This window comes from Lepisosteus oculatus, chromosome 4 (genome assembly GCF_040954835.1).
Source record: "Lepisosteus oculatus isolate fLepOcu1 chromosome 4, fLepOcu1.hap2, whole genome shotgun sequence".
Classification (NCBI taxonomy): Eukaryota; Metazoa; Chordata; class Actinopteri; order Semionotiformes; family Lepisosteidae; genus Lepisosteus; species Lepisosteus oculatus.
This window is the reverse complement of record NC_090699.1, coordinates 10,920,443-10,939,230: the sequence shown is the minus strand read 5'-3', so window position 1 is coordinate 10,939,230 and position 18,788 is coordinate 10,920,443. Positions and strand designations below refer to the sequence as shown.

Genomic DNA, 18,788 nt, shown 5'->3' with positions numbered 1-18,788 from the left:
TGTTTGTTCTGAAAAATCAATATAGAAAATGAATATAAAATTTCGTCTGGAATAGTTTCACTTATGTGTCTTTATAAATAATAGCTAGAAATTATTTTTGATTATTGGAATTTATGAGGGCAGTGACAGTGCCCAGTATGAGGGGAGGAAGAGGCACACGGTTAGGAAGCTAAATGTTCCAGGCTCAGACATGGACTTGAGCTCTCGCTGTGCCCTTGAGGAGTCCTCACACGGTTCCTGCGGTCGTCTTCACGGCATAAGAGGATGTCAGCTGCCAGGACTGTGGAAGTGGAGGAAAAGCACACACAAGGTTTCGTCCTGGATTTGAACCTGGGACCTCTTACACCTGAAATGAGAATCATACACCTAGACCAGCAAGCCCATCTTTTGCCCTAACTCCTGCCATTGAGCTCAAGTGCAGTTCCTGGGACTGAGCGTGTGTCCCTCCTCCGCCCTGAATCAGACACTGGCCTGTCTCAGGTCTGTGGAAAATCTCCACAGTCTCACTTGCTCTGGGTCAGAGCAGGAAATGTTTCACCTGATGCTGGTTAGCTCTGTGGGTTTGAGTGTGGTGTTAATAATGCCAAGGTTGTGTGTTTGATCCCAGTATGGGCCACTGTCTCACTTTTTTTAAAACAGACACCTCTGTTTCTCAATTCACAGCCTCAGAATTAAACATCCTGCATTGTTAATGAGAAGTTCAGAAATCAATATTTCTTTAAACTTTTATCCAAACAATTTGATAATAGAATTTTCTACAGAAAATGTAAACAGAGCACAGAGCACTTCTAAGACAGGCTTGTCACAATGACGTGTAATTCTTCTTTAGAGAGTGTGAAAAAGTCCTGAGCAGGTGGGCTGGGCTGTGAAAGAGCATGTTTAATGTAGACAGAACCCAGTCATCACTGAGCGTGGTGTAGTAGTGCCGAGTGATCATTATGTTGAAGTTAAAGTCTTAAGCGCTTGTGGAGCGTTAGATATTGATGAAACAATTGTCTTCATTTAATCTGTTTTCCTTCTGTTTATCATCTTTAAATCCACTTAATATGGAATATCAAGATTAAATTTTGTAACTGTGAGGAATTGTTTGCAGCTGAAAATAATACGATATTTGCAATATTATCATACTGTGTATAGCTGGCAGTGGCGGCTAAAAATGAGGAAAATACGCAGCAGTATTCCACCTTCTTCATAAAATTTTTTTTGCTTCTAAAACCAAACGCATCTGCGACAGATTTGAATGCCGGAGTCTCGCTGTATTTCTAATACCAGTGTGACACTTGAGGAACATAGTGGGGTCACGGTGGCTTATGGGAGCGGTCAGATGGCTGAGCAGTCTAAGGCGCTCTGTTCAGGTCACAGTTTCTTCTTTCTTTCTTCTCGTTCATCTTTCCTTATGACATGAGGAGCAACGTCAGGTCACCTCAAATGATTAGAGCATTTTGCCCTAAATGGAGTGAGAATCTGCATATTAGACGCTGTAGGCATCGTCTACTGTGGCACCACGATGGCTGAGTGGGTGTTGGACTTAAGATCTAATAGACAGGAGTCTGTGTGAGTTTGAACCCCACTCCTGCTAAACTGTTGTAACTCACTAAATCAGAGTGTCTCTTCATGTGTGTACCTTTTCTTATGACAAAAAGTTGAACCAAACTCAAAGAATATGAGCAACTCACTCTAAACAGAGCCTAGTTTAGAATCTGGATTTAAGTGAGAATCTATGTTCAAGACTCTATTAACCCTCCTCCTTGTAAACCCTCATTTTAGCTCTAAGAGGAGACTGGAGTTTGTCTTATTTTCAATCACACATGAAATACTTTAACACACGAGGGGAAACAAGTGCGTGTGAGAAGTGTGGTTTCTCGCTATGATGCTTGGTGTCCACTCGTGCGTGTTAAAAATAATGATTCATGATGGCTCCTGTTCGCTCATGCACACGTGTTCTTGTCCGTTTAGCACAGAAGCACGTCTGACAGCAACAGATCACACAGCTCATTAAGACTGGCCACATGTGTGCAGTGTGTGCAGCAGTTTTTTTCTCGCGTTTCTGTTTTCTTCATTAATTTGCTGCTAACTATCGGTATAAAGTTAAATCAGTCGGATCTCTGACTTTTATAAACGAGCACTTGGGTCTAACACTCTTTGCATAACAAGACTGTCAAAGAAGCAGACCTTAATTTAAGATCGAATATCAGAGTAGGTGTCCGAACTGTAGAGTTTTTATAATTTGCCTGAGAGGAAGGTCAAACAGATGACTGTAGCACAATAAAACAACACAATAACAGTAACACAATAAAACAAAACTGACAGTGTCAATGACACTGTACTAAATACAGTAACACAACACTGAACCAGTAACAACACTGTGAGAATTACACTGTACTGAACCAGTAACACAAAACTGTGAGTATTACACTGTTCTGAATACAGTAACAAAGCACTGTGTCAATGACACTGTACGGAATACAGTAACACAACATTATGACAATAACACTGTACTGAACCAGTAACATAACAGTGTAAAACAGCACAGAAAGACACTGGTAAAGTCTACAATTCGGATATGAGAAGCTTTCAAATCATCTCTCGGTGGAAATACTCCAATGTCACTGTTTAAGGTTTCATCCGAGAATAAAATATTCACGTCTTAGTAAATTTCAAACTTTTTAAAATAGCTTTAAAACGCATAATATTTTATGTAAAAACAACATTTCAGTCGGCTTCTTTAGACTCATACAGGATGTTCTCTAGGTACGAGAAAAGGATCACGAAACCACTTTTAATCTGTGCATTTCTTTTTTCCTGGACATTTTGAAACAGAGGAATTGCTTATTCTTCAGGATTGTGGTTTGGGCTCTGGTTTCATTTTTCTTCTCCTTTCTTCCAGTTTTTATATTATTGTTGAATATTCACAGTTTTTTTTAACTACCAAGTCTGTCGTGACTTGATGATTGTTCATATTTTTTCAGTGTTTTTCATGGTACCATGTGATACTCTGTTTGTTCTGAAAAATCAATATAGAAAATGAATATAAAATTTCGTCTGGAATAGTTTCACTTATGTGTCTTTATAAATAATAGCTAGAAATTATTTTTGATTATTGGAATTTATGAGGGCAGTGACAGTGCCCAGTATGAGGGGAGGAAGAGGCACACGGTTAGGAAGCTAAATGTTCCAGGCTCAGACATGGACTTGAGCTCTCGCTGTGCCCTTGAGGAGTCCTCACACGGTTCCTGCGGTCGTCTTCACGGCATAAGAGGATGTCAGCTGCCAGGACTGTGGAAGTGGAGGAAAAGCACACACAAGGTTTCGTCCTGGATTTGAACCTGGGACCTCTTACACCTGAAATGAGAATCATACACCTAGACCAGCAAGCCCATCTTTTGCCCTAACTCCTGCCATTGAGCTCAAGTGCAGTTCCTGGGACTGAGCGTGTGTCCCTCCTCCGCCCTGAATCAGACACTGGCCTGTCTCAGGTCTGTGGAAAATCTCCACAGTCTCACTTGCTCTGGGTCAGAGCAGGAAATGTTTCACCTGATGCTGGTTAGCTCTGTGGGTTTGAGTGTGGTGTTAATAATGCCAAGGTTGTGTGTTTGATCCCAGTATGGGCCACTGTCTCACTTTTTTTAAAACAGACACCTCTGTTTCTCAATTCACAGCCTCAGAATTAAACATCCTGCATTGTTAATGAGAAGTTCAGAAATCAATATTTCTTTAAACTTTTATCCAAACAATTTGATAATAGAATTTTCTACAGAAAATGTAAACAGAGCACAGAGCACTTCTAAGACAGGCTTGTCACAATGACGTGTAATTCTTCTTTAGAGAGTGTGAAAAAGTCCTGAGCAGGTGGGCTGGGCTGTGAAAGAGCATGTTTAATGTAGACAGAACCCAGTCATCACTGAGCGTGGTGTAGTAGTGCCGAGTGATCATTATGTTGAAGTTAAAGTCTTAAGCGCTTGTGGAGCGTTAGATATTGATGAAACAATTGTCTTCATTTAATCTGTTTTCCTTCTGTTTATCATCTTTAAATCCACTTAATATGGAATATCAAGATTAAATTTTGTAACTGTGAGGAATTGTTTGCAGCTGAAAATAATACGATATTTGCAATATTATCATACTGTGTATAGCTGGCAGTGGCGGCTAAAAATGAGGAAAATACGCAGCAGTATTCCACCTTCTTCATAAAATTTTTTTTGCTTCTAAAACCAAACGCATCTGCGACAGATTTGAATGCCGGAGTCTCGCTGTATTTCTAATACCAGTGTGACACTTGAGGAACATAGTGGGGTCACGGTGGCTTATGGGAGCGGTCAGATGGCTGAGCAGTCTAAGGCGCTCTGTTCAGGTCACAGTTTCTTCTTTCTTTCTTCTCGTTCATCTTTCCTTATGACATGAGGAGCAACGTCAGGTCACCTCAAATGATTAGAGCATTTTGCCCTAAATGGAGTGAGAATCTGCATATTAGACGCTGTAGGCATCGTCTACTGTGGCACCACGATGGCTGAGTGGGTGTTGGACTTAAGATCTAATAGACAGGAGTCTGTGTGAGTTTGAACCCCACTCCTGCTAAACTGTTGTAACTCACTAAATCAGAGTGTCTCTTCATGTGTGTACCTTTTCTTATGACAAAAAGTTGAACCAAACTCAAAGAATATGAGCAACTCACTCTAAACAGAGCCTAGTTTAGAATCTGGATTTAAGTGAGAATCTATGTTCAAGACTCTATTAACCCTCCTCCTTGTAAACCCTCATTTTAGCTCTAAGAGGAGACTGGAGTTTGTCTTATTTTCAATCACACATGAAATACTTTAACACACGAGGGGAAACAAGTGCGTGTGAGAAGTGTGGTTTCTCGCTATGATGCTTGGTGTCCACTCGTGCGTGTTAAAAATAATGATTCATGATGGCTCCTGTTCGCTCATGCACACGTGTTCTTGTCCGTTTAGCACAGAAGCACGTCTGACAGCAACAGATCACACAGCTCATTAAGACTGGCCACATGTGTGCAGTGTGTGCAGCAGTTTTTTTCTCGCGTTTCTGTTTTCTTCATTAATTTGCTGCTAACTATCGGTATAAAGTTAAATCAGTCGGATCTCTGACTTTTATAAACGAGCACTTGGGTCTAACACTCTTTGCATAACAAGACTGTCAAAGAAGCAGACCTTAATTTAAGATCGAATATCAGAGTAGGTGTCCGAACTGTAGAGTTTTTATAATTTGCCTGAGAGGAAGGTCAAACAGATGACTGTAGCACAATAAAACAACACAATAACAGTAACACAATAAAACAAAACTGACAGTGTCAATGACACTGTACTAAATACAGTAACACAACACTGAACCAGTAACAACACTGTGAGAATTACACTGTACTGAACCAGTAACACAAAACTGTGAGTATTACACTGTTCTGAATACAGTAACAAAGCACTGTGTCAATGACACTGTACGGAATACAGTAACACAACATTATGACAATAACACTGTACTGAACCAGTAACATAACAGTGTAAAACAGCACAGAAAGACACTGGTAAAGTCTACAATTCGGATATGAGAAGCTTTCAAATCATCTCTCGGTGGAAATACTCCAATGTCACTGTTTAAGGTTTCATCCGAGAATAAAATATTCACGTCTTAGTAAATTTCAAACTTTTTAAAATAGCTTTAAAACGCATAATATTTTATGTAAAAACAACATTTCAGTCGGCTTCTTTAGACTCATACAGGATGTTCTCTAGGTACGAGGTTGTGAAATAAAGCTCTTATTTCGACACCACATTTCACTGATGAAGAGGCGTTTAGCTGCGGTGTGTTTCGTACACGGAATATTTAATAGTACACTTATTTAACAGTACCAAACACACAGATATTCTCAGTTTCCTAATTTAGTTCACCTGGAATGAACGTGAATGAAGGCGCTGTTTTCCTCATACCGTCATTTTTCTACATAAAATGTATTCAGTAGCACAGTAAACAGAGACGCCCAATTGCATGAAACGGGGAATGAAGCGGAGAGTGAAAAATATTTCTTTAAATGACCCGACCTGCACTTAGCCCCTCGGGATGGTAAACTCCTCACGACGGCGTGGTGACTTATCGGACCCGCTCATCCAGGTGACTGTGGGGTTCTACTGACCTGACTTCACTTACAATTAAACGTTTGTTTAAACTCATATCAGAAGAATAACGAATTCCGTTCATTTGCATTTTCCAACAATAACGTGCAAATAAGCAGGTGAAAACGCCGTTTGCTTTCACTGCGCTGTTGTTGCGATTCCTGTCAGAAGCGCGTATGGACGCGTGTAACTTCTCTCCAGTGTGATGACAGTTTCTAAAGCAGGGAGAGAGATCTTATATAAATTTCCTTTCCAAAGGGGCAGTCGGTCAATTTTAAAGTTTTTCCGAAAATCTGAGTTAGAATGTTTGTTTTATTTAATCCGTATTTCTTATAACAATCTCCTCCAAAAAGTATAGGGGTGAGTATCCCCGTCTGTCACACGTGAGAATCTTTTTAGAAGTTCATCCGAAGACGAAACAATTCCGTTAGTTCTGGAATTTCTCCTCCAAAAAGAAACTAAACGTCGAAACCTAAAATATCAGCCCTGAGAGGACATGTCACCTGAAAGTGAACAGATCTCTTGCTCAGCGGTAAATACGCGCTCCTCGTTAGTGTAGTTGTGTCTTTAAAAGTGACTCAACTGACTGGTTTCATCAAGAGTGGAAACAACAGAAATAGGCTACAAACTGAAATTAATTACTTCAACATTAATTAATTTATATTACTCACTAACAGTTTATGAGCGTCACATCATTTCCTCTCACTTGGCCCGTGCTCTGTCGAAAGGACTTCTTAACGCGTTTTAAAACTCAAAACCGAAGCTGAAATAATCCTCTCCGAACGTGTTAGTAGCGTCTGTGGAGGAGCAGTAGTTGTACATCCAAACATCTGCAGCCAAACCGCTGGTGACTATCGATATCGAGAGATAGAAATAGCAAATTAATCACGCAGAGAGACTTTGCGTTGGAAATGATGCGGGAACGAGCCCGTGTCAGTTCGGGAGAAAGCAAAGATGAGCGTGTAGTCGTGGCCGAGTGGTTAAGGCGATGGACTAGAAATCCATTGGGGTCTCCCCGCGCAGGTTCGAATCCTGCCGACTACGGGTGTGTTTTTCCTTTTGGTGAATCCAAATAACGTCAATTAACATTTGCATTTCTATCAGACTGGGCTGCAAGTCTTTATTATGTGATAATACGAAGACATATCAAACTCACTTCTTATCTTCTGTGTATCTGAAACGAGTAGATAAGAGGAGGAGGGTTTATTGCCATATGTACATGTACATTGGAATTCTTATTCTCACTGATCTCCCTGGACAACAACAGACACAACCACACAATGGAGACAGTACATTACAAACAATAAATAACAACAGGAGCCATCAATATGTTGTGGGACAATAAGTATGTAGTAGTGAGAAAAACAAATAGTAGACCGTGAGAAAGAGCAGAGTGTGGACATGCATTGAGTCTGAGGCCCTGCAGTTAGCTGTTGAGGACGCGCACTGCAGTGGGATAGAAGCTGTTCTGGAGTCCAGTGGATCTTGTTTTATCAGCGCGGTACCGCTTGCCGGAGCACAGGGGGGAGAAGAGTTTGTTCCGGAATGGCTGGGATCCTAAATGACAGATTGGGATTTATTGACAGTGGATGGTGTGGCTCTGACAGTCAGTTCATACTGGAGCTTGGCTGCTGTCCAGCCTCGTTAGCGCAGTAGGTAGCGCATCAGTCTCATGATCTGAAGGTTGTGAGTTCAATCCTCACATGGGGCAGGGGTCAATGCTGTTTTGGGTACAGGGTACATGTGGGGCGTGAGACGTTCACTCACATACACGCGTGTTCTTCACTTCCACACCAAATAGTTAGTGTTAGTTAGCGCTCCTCATTAGTGTAGTTGTGTCTTTAAGCCAGCAGCCATATCACCCTGCAACTCACAACTGGCAACCCACTGAAGCTAAGCAGGTGTGAGCCTGGTCAGTACCTGGATGGGAGACCTCCTGGGAAAAACTAAGGTTGCTGCTGGAAGAGGTGTTAGTGGGGCCAGCAGGGGGCGCTCACCCTGCGGTCCATGTGGGTCCTAATGCCCCAGTATAGTGACGGGGACACTATACTGTAAACAGGCGCCGTCCTTCGGATGAGACGTAAAACCGAGGTCCTGACTCTCTGTGGTCCTTAAAAATCCCAGGGCGCTTCTCGAAAAGAGTAGGGGTGTAACCCCGGTGTCCTGACCAAATTTCCCCCCTGGCCTTTACCCCATCATGGCCTCCTAATAATCCCCCTCTATGAATTGGCTACATTACTCTGCTCTCCTCCCCACTGATAGCTGATGTGTGGTGAGCGTTCTGGCGCACTATGGCTGCCGTCGCATCATCCAGGTGGATGCTGCACATTGGTGGTGGTGGAGGGGAGTCCCCATTACCTGTAAAGCGCTTTGAGTGGAGTGTCCAGAAAAGCGCTATATAAGTGTAAGCAATTATTATTATTAAAAGTGACTCAACAGTCAGGTTTCATCAAGAGCGGAAACTACAGAAATAGGCTACAAACTGAAATTAATTCCTTCACCATTAATTAGTTTATATTACTCACTAACAGTTTGTGAGCGTCTTTACACCTCCGAGAGCTGGTGAAAACACCATTTCCTCTCACTTGGCCTATGCTCACACTGGGGCGTGAGACGTTCACTCGCTATTTTGCTCGGTGTCCACTCACATATTTTTAAAATAATAAACTCCTAGTGGTGAAGGTGTCTCCACCACCGAAACTTGTAAACCAGCACTAAGCCCGTCAGCTACAGCTTTGTGTCAAATTTCACAGTCTTCTTCGCGCACAGACGGCTCATGTTCACAGACCATGACAGACCAGTGCAGTGAGACTCGCGCAGATCGTTTAGACTTGACCAACGAGCCCACCCTTCCCCTCTCTCCTGCCAAATCTGTCACAGATACGTTTTTATGAGCCATCTGATGGGTGAAGCTTAAAAAAGGCAATTCAAGTTTAATTTATCTAAACCCGCGGGAACTTCTGATTGCTGGAGAGACTCTACAGCTCTTAAAAGGAAACAGTGAGGCTATTTCGATACGTTTTGTGTTTTCTTAGTGAATCTGCTGGTGATTATCGGTATAGAGAGATAGAAATCGCAAAACTGAGCAGAAGAGAGCGGGTTGGAGTGGAAACGATACGGGAACGAGCCCTTGTCAGTTCAGGAGAAGGCAGGGTTGTGCGTGTTGTCGTGGCCGAGTGGTTAAGGTGATGGACAAAAAATCCTTTTGGGTTTCCAAAACAGAGAGGCGCCTCAGTAACGGCCTGGCGAGGAACAAGGCGCCACTCAGAACGCGCATCATTTCTCATCACACAGCGCCGGTACCGCTGCGCTAATTCACTGAGCAAAGACCATGGCTAGGTGGCGATCGTGGAGCGGTAGATGTTGGTGAGACGATTGTCTTCATTTAATCAGTTTTCCTACTGTTTATCATCTTTAAATCCACTTAATATGGAATATTAAGATAAAATGTTGTAACTATAAGGAATTGTTTGCAGCGGAAAATAATATGATATTTGCAATATTATCATATTGTGTATAATTGGCTGTGGCAGCTAAAAATGAGGAAAATACACAGCAGTATTCCACCTTCTTCATAAACATTTTTTTTATTATAAAATCCAGCGCATGTGCAACAGATCTGAATGCTGGAGTTTGGCTGTATTTCTAACACCAGTGTGACACTCTAGGAACATAGTGGGGTCGCGGTGGCTCACGGGACCGGCTGGGAGCACTAACAGCAGTCATAGTTCAGGTGGGTAGCTGCGTCAGCATGCGTAGGCTGCAAAGGAACAAGTAATAGGTTTATTCCATGCTGAAAAAAAAGAAGAAAGAGAACACAACGTTTCGGCCGTGGAGCCTTCTTCAGGTGTGAGAGTGACAGGGCAGTAGGCAAAGGTAAAGTAGCGGGAGAACAAAGGTTGAAAGGGAGGAGGAGTGAGAGGCGGGAGCAGGGGACAGAAAGAGAGGCCAGTCAAGAGGTGTGAAGTCGGAATGGGTACAGAGAGGTGTGAAATGAAACTTCCAAGGAATGGAGAAAATTTAAAAGAACAGTAATCTGTCGTTAAGGGAAGGGAGAATGTGTGATCCTAACTGCAGAATAATTTTAGTTTCGGTGGTCTTTCTGAGTTTCCCTTGGTGCTTCCTTACCACCCTAACACACTTCCTATCCCCAGGACCATTAACCAGAACTTTTCCATCCTACAGGATGATCCCTCCATTGGGGCCCTCTTTTCTGATCGCCCCATCATCTCATATCGCCGACCACCTAATCTGCATAACCTCCTTGTTCACAGCTCCCTTGACCGCCCTCAACAACCACCCACACCAGGCACTTTCCCTTGCAACAGAGCTCGCTGTATCACCTGCAAGTACACAGCCACCACCACACTCATTCAAGGCCCCTCAGGACAATTCCGGATCACCCAGACAGCATCTTATACCTCCAGCAACCTTATTTACTGTATCTCTTGTAGTAAATGCCCAGCCATCTACATTGGAGAAACAGGAAGGAGACTCGGAGACCGCTTCAGAGAACACGTCAGGGCTGTGAAGATTAAAGATCTCTCCAAGCCCATTGTTTCTCATTTCACCTCTGACGGCCACGACCACACTAATCTCTCCGTCTGTGTTCTCAAAGACGGTTTTCCGAACTCATACATCAGAAAGACCACCGAAACTAAAATTATTCTGCAGTTAGGATCACACATTCTCCCTTCCCTTAACGACAGATTACTGTTCTTTTAAATTTTCTCCATTCATTGGAAGTTTCATTTCACACCTCTCTGCACCCATTCTGACTTCACACCTCTTGACTGGCCTCTCTTTCTGTCCCCTGCTCCCGCCTCTCACTCCTCCTCCCTTTCAACCTTTGTTCTCCCGCTACTTTACCTTTGCCTACTGCCCTGTCTCTCTCACACCTGAAGAAGGCTCCACGGCCGAAACGTTGTTCTCTTTCTTCTTTTTTTTCAGCATGGAATAAACCTATTACTTGTTCCCTAACAGCAGTCAGGATGGCCGAGCGGTCTAAGGCGCTGCGTTCAGGTCGCAGTCTCCCCTGGAGGTGTGGGTTCGAATCCCATTTCTGACACAGAGCTTTTCTTTATCGGTATAGAAATATAACAAATATATCAGAGATATTTTCTCATCTTTTCTCCGTAGAGCACCAGTGAAGAAAGCACTAAGAACTGCACACTGAAAATGTTTCTACAGCATCTCGCGAGTTCAGCCCTGAGCACGAACTGCAGGAGCTGTGAATCAGAACATTTCAATTCATCTGATCAGTAAATTAATATGCAGGACCCGTTAATATAGGGTCTCTCCTGTTCGCACAGTATATAACTGAACGTCCCTCGTAATTTGAAATAGACCGGATAAGGACACGGAGCTACTCATGCGATTCTCATTGCAATTAGTCCAGAGACAAGCGAGTCCAGCGGCTGTGGGTTTGAAGGTGAACGTGTCTCGTATTCTAAAGGCTTCTGCTTCCACTGATGAATGATAGAGCTTCGTGAGGAGATCCTTCAGACGATCAGGTGAACACGTCGTTATTTCGGTCTCGTGTATTGGCTACAGTTGTGTCAGCAGTGCGATAAATGTAAGTGCATCTGTAGCGCTTCATCTCAGAGATCTTTTTCTTCAGCGCTCCGTTACAAGCGCCCACACAACTTATTATCTGAACCCCCCAATTGCTCCACCCAATTGAAACCCCGTTTTCCCCCGAGAGCCACCAGTGCACGGTCCCATCGCTCTCAAGAACACAACAACTATCTTCAGTGAAGACCCGGAAGTGCCAGAACACACTGAAGACTTGCACTGTATTTAAATACGAATTTCCTTCATTTCAGCTCTCTTCAGCCCCCGGGATCGCAGTGCGACTGGCGAACACAGTTGGCCATGCCCCTCGGACCACACCTCCACCATCTACCTCATACAGGACCGCCCTGCAGACGACAGGCAGTGACGGTGCCGGTAAGAGGGGGAGAAGCGGCACACGGTGACTCCGAGGAGGAGGGCGCAGCGGAAACGTCTCCTGACAGGAAACAGAGCTCTGGCTCCACAGCGGACACGTGCTCCTCTTTAGTATAGGGCTGAGTATGCTAAGGAGGAGGAGGGCGCAGCGCGGAGGGTGAGCTCAGCTGGTTGAGCGTCCTCCTGCCTCCTCCAGGAGTGAGTTTAGAGCTCTGTGTGCCGACAGGTCTCCTGTAGCCGCGTTCACGCCTTGCGGAGAGAGCGCTGGGCGACTGTCAAGCGTTCAACAGCCGCGCCTCCTGCTCATCTTCTCTCCGCATGAAGCGCGGCTCCGGCGCTCTCTGGTGAAATCTCATCTCTGCAGATCGGGAGTCGGAGGGCCAAGCGAGCCGCAGACGTGTCGGTGGCTGACGAGGGCTCGCTGCTGAGGCAGGGAATCCACTTCAGCCAGAAGGACTTGAGCGAGGTGGGATCTCAAAGACGGACTCGCAAAAGAATCAAGGAGAAACAGTATTGGTGAGATCACAAGGCAGATTCAATATCCAGCAGGGAGCATTGCCAGATCAGGGAAAAGATGCTTGAAATCCCTGATTTCAATATCGATAATGATAGGGATGTTGATAGGGATAGGGATTTCAATATTCAAATCCCTTTATTCAGTAATAAATTTACTGTGACCCGAGATGGACCGGTCCAGGTCCAGTGCTGCAGTTGTCAATTTGTTGTTGCTTCATCTCCCATTCCTGTGGAATTACAGATTTTAATGAGATTGTGTGTGATTTTTTAAATGCAAGTAATGATCTACAGTGATTGATGATCCGTTCCCGACACCCGAAGAAGGCTCCACAGCCGAAACGTTGTGTCTTTTCTTCTCTATTCAGCAGAAATAAATGTTAACTTGTTCCCGTGATGCGTGATTATTTCTCCTTAAAACATCTTTAACTGTGAAAGTTCCCCCTGAGAGTTTTGGTCACTGATTTATTGTGACAGCAAATGGTCTGGATCTCACCGACTGATGGGAAATCACATTGTGTGAGTTCATACTGGAGCTCAGCTGTCATCCAGCCTCGTTAGCGCAGTAGGTAGCGTGTCAGTCTCATAATCTGAAGGTCGTGAGTTCGATCCTCACATCGGGCAGGGATCCATACTGTTTTGGGCTGTTCCCAAATGTGGCGTGAGACGTTCACTCCCCCACGCGTGTTCTTCACTTCCACACCGAATACGAGATGTTTAGTCCGCGAAAAACACTGTTCGATTTCTCGCTTTGATGCTCGGTGTCCACTCGCGCGTTTTAAAAATAATGATTCATGACGGCTCATGTTTGCTCATGCACGCGTGTTCTTGCCTACCTCGTGGAATGCGTGACCTTTCCAAGGGAGAAAAGCACAGCCGCATCGCTCGATCGGAGTCTCCGGGCTGTTTTTGTCCTTGTGCGTTTAACACAGAAGCACGTCTGACAGCAACAGATCGCACAGCTCATTAAGACTGGCCACATGTGTGCAGTGTGTGCAGTAGTTTTTATTCTCGCGTTTTGTGTTTTCTTCGTCAATTTGCTGGTAATTATCGGTATAAAGTCAAATCAGTCAGGATCTCGGACTTTAATAAACGAGCACATGGGTCTAACCCACTTTGCATAACACATAACAAGTCTGTTACCGTCAAAGAAGCAGACCTTAATTTAAGATCGAATAATTTAAGCTCTTCACTCAGAACGCGCGTCAGTTCTCACCACACAGAGCCGGTAGCGCAGCGCTGATTCACTGACCAAGGAATATCGCTAGGTGGCGCTCGTGGAGCGTTAGATGTTGTTGAAACGATTGTCTTCATTTAATGTTTCCCTACTATTTATCATCTTTAAATCCACTTAATACGGAATATTAAGATGAAATGTTGTAACTATAAGGAATTGTTTGCAGCTGAAAATAATACGATATTTGCAATATTATCATACTGTGTATAACTGGCAGTGGCGGCTAAAAATGAGGAAAATACACAGCAGTATTTCACCTTCTTCATAAACATTTTTTTGCTTATAAAACCCAGCGCATCTGCGACGGATTTGAATGCCACTCTCTCGCCTTTTATAAAACAGTCATCTCTGTTTCTCAATTCAACTACCTAAAAGATCAGCCCTGAGAGGAAATGTCTCCTGACAGTGAACAGATCTCTCGCTCAGCGGTAAATACGCGCTCCTCGTTAGTGTAGTTGTGTCTTTAAAAGTGACTCAACTGTCTGGTTTCATCAAGAGCGGAAACAACAGAAATAGGCTACAAACTGAAATTAATTCCTTCACCATTAATTAATTAATATTACTCACTAACAGTTTATGAGCGTCTTTACACATCCGAGAGCCGGTGAAAACACCATTTCCTCTCACCTGGCCCGTGCTCTGTCGGAAGGACTTCTTAACGCGTTTTAAAACTCAAAACCGAAGCTGAAATAATCGATTCCGAACGTGTTAGTAGCGTCTGTGGAGGAGCGGTAGAGGTACCACAGCTGAGAACACGTTTCTGAAAATAATCGAAATGAAACCCGTATGGACACCGGTTTACCTCGTGTCACAGTAAACTTCCTACTGAATAAAACCTGTAATTCAAATACGTAAGGTTGTAGACTTTTTGAACATTTCCATGTACATGTACACTTCTTTCATTAGTGCTCTAAGGAGACAACATGAGAGAAGCTGTGTCACCAGTGGGATTCGCCAGCCGGTGTCACTCTGGTATTTAAACTCGGACCTGTGATCGTCCTGGTTACTGTGCGGTTCCTGGGACTGGGAGTGTGTCCCTCCCCCGCCCTGAATTAGACGCTGGTCCGTCTCAGGTCTTTGGAAAAATCTCTACAGTCTCACTTGCTCAGGGTCAGAGGTGGACACACGTCTCATGTGGCCGGTTAGCTCAGTTGGTTAGAGCGTGGTGCTAATAACGCCAAGGTCGCGGGTTCGATCCCCGTACGGGCCACTGTCTCACCTTTTATACACCAGATACCCCAGGCGAACTGAACCGACTGCTTCGGATCGGGACCCAGACGGAGGCGGAAGGTCGTCAGAACCGAGGGCGGGACTTCTGTGGTGAACAGAAGAAAACCAAACCCACCGATCTTTCCATCAATTCAACAGTGAGAGACGTTCACTTATTTACAAACAGCAGATCGACAACGTCAGAATCCCATCTTAGTGTGTCCTGCATATTAAGTTACTAATTAAAAACATAATGTCAAATAATAAAGAATAAACTGAGCTTATTTTTGAGTCTGATCTAGGCTCAAGCAGGCGGCATGTTCTGGATTGCTGTTTCAGCTCTAACCGGAGACTGGAGTTTGTCTCATTTTCAATCACACATGAAACACTTTCACACACGAGGGGAAACAAGCGCGTGTGAGAAGAGTGGTTTGAACCCACGCCTCTAGTGAAGACCGTCAGTGGGATTAAAGACAAGCTTGTGCCCCGGTGCTCTTTTTAGAGGGGCTCCTTCCGGCACAGATTGACGATTGTTTAACATTTCACCATGAACGGGGCTCAAACTCCTGTAATTACTCACCCGTAAGAAGAGAAGTCATGTCATTGAACACGTGTCTAAGTAAACAATTCATAGAATTAACGTAAATTAACAATTCACGGAGTTAAAACGTTTTTTTTAATTAAAGTGAGGTAGTTAAAAAGTAATCTGTCTCCCCGTCGGGGAATCGAACCCCGGTCTCCCGCGTGACAGGCGGGGATACTCACCACTATACTAACGAGGAGTACGTCTCTGTTGCTGCTCGTTGGTCAGTTACTGCTAACAGAAATGAGACTGAAAATGTGTAGAGATGATATACGAATCACCGTGTGCTTTCACTTGTCCCAAGCTCAGTTGAAAGAACTTTCCAGCGTTAGAAACCTCATGAATAACAACTGATTCTACACGTGTTAGTACTGTGTGAGGAGGAGCAGTAGCACAGACAGGTGGAAAAGCAGATCTAGAAAAAGTGTTTTTTCTGCTAATTACACGCAAGTGGGAGACTCCCTCTCTGAAGAGTCCCGTCTCCCTGCAAGAGAGAAGACCAGTCAATCAGATGTACTCTAAAAAACCAACATGAGAAAATCGCAGTGTGTCAGGAGTCCTTTCATAAAAGCAGAAAACACGAGTAGTGCTGGACGTACGTTCTTGTAATCATGGAATAAGACAAGATTTGAGGCCGGGACCTCTCGCAACCGGATAGCAAACCCAAACCAACGAGCCGGAGAGGTCGTGAGTGCTCTGATTTCAAGTGTGTTTTCCATGAGTGTGCGATCGCACAGAAGACTCGTGAGAGATTTATTGTGCATGGGAGGGAGCTGATCTTTCACAGAGCGAGGGGGATTAGCTCAGATGGTAGAGCGCTCGCTTAGCATGCGAGAGGTAGCGGGATCGATGCCCGCATCCTCCAGCTTTTGCGCTCTATGTACTAGAGAGGACAGACACTCTCGGGATGGAATGATGAAAGTGGAAGAGGCTTTTCCCCCTTCACCCACGACACGATCCACACTCAGACTGCTTAGATATAACTCACAATTGCTTTTTACTCCTTTTCTGAACGTTGTTTGCCTGATGTACGTTTCAAAGTTTTGTGGTCATCAGTTTAATGCGCTTTATTGACTTCGCGTGGTGTTCTGGTCTCTTTACCGGTGAGTTATGAAGATGAGATCTTCCCTTTTCTTCAGCCCGGCGTTTTAATCTTTTGGGGGAATATGGTCTGAGTTACGACAGTCACACGGAAATAATGTTCATACATATAATGTTCATTTCAACATGAGCTGGAACACAGCCACTATCCAGCCTCGTTAGCGCAGTAGGTAGCGCGTCAGTCTCATAATCTGAAGGTCGTGAGTTCGATCCTCACACGGGGCAGGGATCATTCCTGTTTTGGGCTTTTCACAGATGGGGCGTGAGACGTTCACTCACACGCGTGTTCTTCACTTCCACGCTGAATACGAGATGTTAAGTCCGCGATAAACACGGTTCGATCCCTCGCTATGATGCTCGGTGTCCACTCACATGTTTTTAAAATAATGATACATCAGAGCAGCAGATAAACTCCGAGTGGTGAAGGTGTCTCCACCATCGGATCTTGTAAACCAGCAGTCAGCCCATCAGCTGCAGCACCTGGCTATAACCTCACGACACTGGCTCTGGTGTACTACCGAGGAGGGCTGGATATTTCTTCCAACAATAATAGAAGAAAAGACGGGCTCGTCCGGGATTTGAACCTGGGACCTCTCGCACCCAAAAGGTGAATCATTTAATCAATTAATAGTCAATTAACCATGAAGAGAGCAGGTTGGAGTGGAAATGATGCTGGAACGAGCCCGTGTTAGATACCTGTCTCCCCATTGGGAGGTAGTATTCACTACCAGTTTATGAGCGTCTTTACACATCCGAGAGCCGGTGAAAACACCATTTCCTCTCACCTGGCCCGTGCTCTGTCGGAAGGACTTCTTAACGCGTTTTAAAACTCAAAACCGAAGCTGAAATAATCGATTCCGAACGTGTTTGTAGCGTCTGTGGAGGAGCGGTAGAGGTACCACAGCTGAGAACACGTTTCTGAAGATAATCGAAATGAAACCCGTATGGACACCGGTTTACCTCGTGTCACAGTAAACTTCCTACTGAATAAAACCTGTAATTCAAATACGTAATGTTGTAGACTTTTTGAACATTTCCATGTACATGTAGACTTCTTTCATTAGTGCTCTAAGGAGACAACATGAGAGAAGCTGTGTCACCAGTGGGATTCGCCAGCCGGTGTCACTCTGGTATTTAAACTCGGACCTGTGATCGTCCTGGTTACTGTGCGGTTCCTGGGACTGGGAGTGTGTCCCTCCCCCGCCCTGAATTAGACGCTGGTCCGTCTCAGGTCTTTGGAAAAATCTCTACAGTCTCACTTGCTCAGGGTCAGAGGTGGACACACGTTTCATGTGGCCGGTTAGCTCAGTTGGTTAGAGCGTGGTGCTAATAATGCCAAGGTCGCGGGTTCGATCCCCGTACGGGCAACTGTCTCACCTTTTATACACCAGATACCCCAGGCGAACTGAACCGACTGCTTCGGATCGGGACCCAGACGGAGGCGGAAGGTCGTCAGAACCGAGGGCGGGACTTCTGTGGTGAACAGAAGAAAACCAAACCCACCGATCTTTCCATCAATTCAACAGTGAGAGACGTTCACTTATTTACAAACAGCAGATCGACAATGTCAGAATCCCATCTTAGTGTGTCCTGCATATTAAGTTACTAATTAAAAACATAATGTCAAATAATAAAGAATAAACTGAGCTTATTTTTGAGTCTGATCTAGGCTCAAGCAGGCGGCATGTTCTGGATTGCTGTTTCAGCTCTAACCGGAGACTGGAGTTTGTCTCATTTTCAATCACACATGAAACACTTTCACACACGAGGGGAAACAAGCGCGTGTGAGAAGAGTGGTTTGAACCCACGCCTCTAGTGAAGACCGTCAGTGGGATTAAAGACAAGCTTGTGCCCCGGTGCTCTTTTTAGAGGGGCTCCTTCCGGCACAGATTGACGATTGTTTAACATTTCACCATGAACGGGGCTCAAACTCCTGTAATTACTCACCCGTAAGAAGAGAAGTCATGTCATTGAACACGTGTCTAAGTAAACAATTCATAGAATTAACGTAAATTAACAATTCACGGAGTTAAAACGTTTTTTTTAATTAAAGTGAGGTAGTTAAAAAGTA

At 44.3% G+C, this 18,788-nt stretch overlaps 7 non-coding genes across 7 annotated transcripts; 6 read left to right on the top strand and 1 right to left on the bottom strand.

Annotated features, from left to right (window-relative positions):
* Positions 1 to 7,087: 7,087 nt before the first annotated feature.
* trnas-aga (transfer RNA serine (anticodon AGA)) lies at positions 7,088 to 7,169 on the top strand. The gene has a single exon. It is a non-coding gene; the product is annotated as a tRNA-Ser (tRNA).
* A 594-nt stretch (positions 7,170 to 7,763) lies between these two features.
* Positions 7,764 to 7,836, top strand: trnam-cau (transfer RNA methionine (anticodon CAU)). Its single transcript has one exon. It is a non-coding gene; the product is annotated as a tRNA-Met (tRNA).
* Positions 7,837 to 13,138: 5,302 nt separating this feature from the next.
* On the top strand, positions 13,139 to 13,211 carry trnam-cau (transfer RNA methionine (anticodon CAU)). Its single transcript has one exon. It is a non-coding gene; the product is annotated as a tRNA-Met (tRNA).
* A 1,749-nt stretch (positions 13,212 to 14,960) lies between these two features.
* On the top strand, positions 14,961 to 15,034 carry trnai-aau (transfer RNA isoleucine (anticodon AAU)). Its single transcript has one exon. It is a non-coding gene; the product is annotated as a tRNA-Ile (tRNA).
* A 709-nt stretch (positions 15,035 to 15,743) lies between these two features.
* Positions 15,744 to 15,815, bottom strand: trnad-guc (transfer RNA aspartic acid (anticodon GUC)). Its single transcript has one exon. It is a non-coding gene; the product is annotated as a tRNA-Asp (tRNA).
* Positions 15,816 to 16,408: 593 nt separating this feature from the next.
* Positions 16,409 to 16,481, top strand: trnaa-agc (transfer RNA alanine (anticodon AGC)). The gene has a single exon. It is a non-coding gene; the product is annotated as a tRNA-Ala (tRNA).
* A 388-nt stretch (positions 16,482 to 16,869) lies between these two features.
* trnam-cau (transfer RNA methionine (anticodon CAU)) lies at positions 16,870 to 16,942 on the top strand. The gene has a single exon. It is a non-coding gene; the product is annotated as a tRNA-Met (tRNA).
* The last annotated feature ends 1,846 nt before the right edge of the window (positions 16,943 to 18,788 follow it).